The sequence below is a fragment of the Saccostrea cucullata genome, unplaced genomic scaffold, assembly GCF_032062105.1.
Source record: "Saccostrea cucullata isolate Sc308-1 unplaced genomic scaffold, CSIRO_AGI_Scuc_v1 ctg7866, whole genome shotgun sequence".
Taxonomy (NCBI): Eukaryota; Metazoa; Mollusca; class Bivalvia; order Ostreida; family Ostreidae; genus Saccostrea; species Saccostrea cuccullata.
In genome coordinates this window covers 1-5,000 of record NW_026928033.1, presented here as the reverse complement: position 1 = coordinate 5,000, position 5,000 = coordinate 1, and positions in this window count along the sequence as shown.

Below are 5,000 nucleotides of genomic sequence, written 5' to 3'. Positions count from 1 at the left end.
ATAATTTAAAAATTTGCACACGATCAAACAAAGGGTACTAAATTGACGATTTCCATTTTTATTGCAAAAATCAGCTGTCTATGATAAGTGAAATCCTTGTCTTTTATCTTTGGGAGTGATTGTACAAGGTAAGGTAACGGCCAACTCTATTTTCTTTTTCCTGACTCACTGTTACATCTGTGTATCATAAAATATAACCAATACTCAATTGGTGGCAACAAAATTTTATTTATAAACTGCTGCATCATTATGAAAGACAACCAAAACAGATGTTTTACATGTACCCAATTGTGTCCTTTCTAAGAATTTCTTTGAATTTTCATGTGTCCACATCATATCCTTACCATTTTTGTAATACACTTTTGTTCAGTACTCCAGAAAGATTTGAAGATTAAATTTAGGAAACAATAAAATAAACAATTAAAAGATGCTGATTGTCTTCATTGATTTAATGGTTTGATCAATTTCCGGTTCAAAATTAAAATCTGACAAAAATAAATTAACATTTTTTTGCAATGCTTAAGATCAGTACGGTGGAGTACTTTTTTGTAGTTATGGGTTTCAGCCGTGTATACCCAATGCCTCTAAAATATTATATTCAATCTCAAATACATGTAACTACGAAATACCTAGGCCTGATTTTTTTTTACCCCTGGTTATCTTTTATATCAAAGTTAAAATGCCATTTAAATTGCTAAAAACATGACATTTGTGAATTTTTTTTCAGAACGACACATTTAAGACCAAGACCTATAATTCGCAGTAAAGATAACGCACACACAGAGTATAGACATTTGAAATGTCATTGTCTTAATCGGTGTACCAATTCATTAACAATTGATGTCTATGTTCTAAAACTTCTTTTACAACTTTTACTTCTTGTACAGATATCTTTTTCTTTCGTCCTAGAGTCATTCAGATGCCTTTTGGTTTTAGAATTTCTACTAAGGCAAAAGATGGCGAAGCTATATGTTCAAATAATTCACGGTAAAAGGGCATAGGTCTAGAAAAGAAATCAACTAATAAGTGTAAAACAAATTTAGACACAAAATAAAGAGCAACATTGCCACTCAGTATGATATTTCTAGAGTTGCATGCTGACCAGATGTCTTTCAATTTGAAGATAAAAAGTTGAAATTGCTATATAAAAAGAGCGCAAAGGTCTTCAGGTACCTCTCTCTCTTTCTCTCTCTCAGTGAAAGATGGTGTGTGAAGGTAAATGTGAGTGTGTGTGTGTATGTGTTGTAAACATACCTTTTCCAGATCCTTTTAGAGATCCCTGTCACAAAATCATGTATTTATCTAAATAAATAAAATAATTACAGATTGACAATCACCACTCTTTTTGTACATACCTTTTAATACATCCAAATATCGGAACAACTCTTGTTTTATCTGAAGTATTTTTTATTTGTTTTTAACTTACTCTAGTCGTTGACTAGAAAGCAAGAAAGAACAATCAGAATTACAAAGCTCACAGATTACGTATTGGAGGGATTCATGATGCATCGAAATTTAAATCAACTCTAACAAAAACGCTAATTATATAAAGCAATTAAATGGATAATATCTGTTTTAAATGACTTCGACAAATCATTAATATCTCCTGCATTGGTGTACTTTAAGGAATAATGCAAAATTACAACCCCTGCAATCGTGTACTCTTAAAAATAAAGCAAATAAGCAGAATTTGTCAACCTTAAATGGCTTTGATCGATAAATAAAGAATCTTATGAATGAGAATTTCCTAAAATTATAAACTTTCAAGAATTGAAATTGTTTTATGCTCATGCAAAATACATGAAGAATTCCTTCTTCATGAATGAAGAGCCCTTCGGGCTCGCTGAATATTGTACTCCTCAGATGGCTAAATCATTGTATTGACATTGTCACGACACCCTAAGCTTGATCAGTGATAACAAGATTGTTGTTGTATTTACAATTTTATATAAAAACAAATATGTACAAATATACAAAATGAAAATTAAAGAACAATTCCAAAATGTCTATTCGCGTTCATCTTGGACCACGTTCCTAAGCCGTCCACGTCCAATCCTTGCCCATGTCATACGGGTACCACGCCCTTGCACAAAATGCCACAACGTCCTCGACGTCCCACGCCAATCCAAAGCGTCTTAAGCGTCCACAGTGCTAACAAAACCAGGAAACCACGTTTCCCCACACACGGTCTCGGCCTAGCGTACCACGCCCTCATGTAGTCGCCCAGGTTGCCACCGCCGACAGCACCAAACCATCGTGTAACCACACGCATGCATATATATGTACAGGAACCTTCAACAAATATGCGTAGACATAATAACAGCTTGACCCCTAACGGGCTGCCTTACAACACATCATAAATGTTTACACATATAATTGTTCAAACATACAGTTTTAACTAATATGTATCACACCGTTTCCTACGGCAAAGCAAAATAATGTACAATATAACGTTACACTCTTAGTAATAAACTAATATCATTACTTTACGCTTAAACTCACGGCATGTGCACGTGGTAAAATTCCCGTATACAATTCGAACACTTTCTCGTGGATAAAAATAGAATAAGCTCAATTAACATAATACTGCATTACTCTTTAATATAATAAATGTAAGTAAATTACACTTACCCTGATTGGAGATTCAGTTACCACGAATAAAACTACCTAACCCTCCATGGACATGTGAAACTACTTCACTGGTCAAGGAAAACGTGCGCTACCCAAGACAAACCTGACATCACCTTATATAGCGAATGGCCAAATATTTACATCACCTGAACGTCACAATGGGGCTCCTTGCAGGATAAATCTTAAATACAAACAAGGGTCAACACAGGGCAATACTAATTAAAGAAAAACAAATAAACATGTAACAAAATCAACTTTGATTGTGACATCACCTCCTTAATTCAAGAAAGTTCACTGAACTTGTGCAAAACTCACAATCAACAAAACAGAAACATATGTACAAAACTACAATGTTCATAATGTTTCACTCAAATCCTACAGCCTACTTAGACAATCAGCTCCCACGTTCTCTGATCCTTTAATCGCCACAATACGGAAACTGTAAGGCTGCAAAAGCAAGGACCATCTCATTAGTCTTGCATTAAGCACTTTAGATTGAGATAAATAAATAAGCGGCTGATGATCTGTCTCCAACATAAATTGTTTTCCGTACAGATATCTCTGAAATTTCTGAACTGCCCATATGATAGCAAAACATTCTTCCTCAATCGTAGAATACTTAACCCGATGTGTAACGGCTTGGTGGAGCTGCTCTGTAAGTTTCTTGCTGGCGTAAGCAACGGGTTTCTTGATACCATTCTCATACTGGAGAAGAACTGTTCCAATGCCCACATCTGATGCGTCCGTTTGCAAGATGAATTCTCCATTGATGTTCGGCAGCTTTAGTACTGGCGTTACCATAAGTGCAGATTTCAGGTTGATGAAAGCGTTCTGCTGGATCTCTCCCCACACAACTTTGTTCGGCTGTCCCTTTTTCGTCAGGTCGGATAATGGTGCGGCAACTGCTGAAAAATGGGGAATAAACTTACGATAAAACCCGACCAAACCGATAAAAGATCTTACTTGTTTCTTTGTTGTAGGTCTTAAACAGTTCTGGATTGCTTCAACCTTATCTGGTCTGAGTTCCTCTTTTCCTGCAATGTATCCCAAACATTCTATACTGCTGAATCCAATGAAACATTTGCTTGGCTTGGCTGTCAAGTTAGCTGCCCGCAATCTTTGTAGGAACTCCTTTATCACCATCCAATGGTCCTGAAAAGTTCTAGTATAAATAATCACATCATCTATGAAATTGTCAATTGATTGCATCCCTGATAATAACTTTCTCATTAAACGGGTGAAACTTGCTGAAGCATTTACTAGCCCAAACGGCATAACCTTAAATTGATAAAGCCCAAGGGGTGTTTGGAACGCCGTTATTTCTCTTGCAGACTCTGCCAAAGGAAGTTGCCAATACCCTTTGCACAGATTAAACTTGAAAACATATCTACAACCTGCTAACTGTACAAATACATCGTCTATGTTTGGAATAGTCTCAGCATCAAACACTGTAATTTTATTGATTGCTGTAAAGCAGGCTTGGGGTAATGCTAATTGTAATGGTAATGCATTGCAATGCATTACATGATCTCAAAGTAATGCTAGTAATGTGTAATGCCCAAAAATTTGCATTACATATAATGGTAATGTAATGCATTACTTCATGAAATCCAACGTAATGCTGGCATTACATAGCATTACAAAGCATTATTTTGCATGTAGCTAAACTAGCTATTTTAATGGACATGGATGATGGATGGAAATTATTGTTTATTTCATGTTTTTTATTCATTTATTTTATTTTATTTTATTTATTTATTTATTTTTTTGGCAAATGATAAAATTGAATAAAAAAGTTAAACTATTTTAATAAATTTTCTGTATCTATTTAAATACACTTTTTTTATTCTGTTGAAAGTACGCTCACCTTACATTTGAGTTTTCAAACTTATATCAGATAAGAATCAATTTCAAAGAATTATATAAGATAGTTTTAAAATATACTGCGCGTAAAATAACTTCTTAAAAAAAATCGCAAATGAGATACACTAAATAATGCACAAGGTAAACTGATAATTGCCACTTTTTGAATAGCTAGAATGTCATCAAAACACTATGGCTCTGGGTTATGTAACAATTAAAACAAGGCATTGTTAAGAAAAGTGTTCCAAGTTACCATTCCTATGGTGGCATATTTCTGCCCCTTGTGTGCAAGTTATTTTTCTATCAAATATGTCGACATGCAAGATAAATATGTTGACATGCAAGACAGTTATGTCAACATGCAATATAAATATGTTGACAGGCAAGAAAATTGCAATCAAATAAAAATTATAAAAAATCTTCAAAAATCTCAAATATCGCCCACATGTGACATCCAACATGCTAGATGCTACTTATTTATGTTAACATGCAACTTATTTATGTTA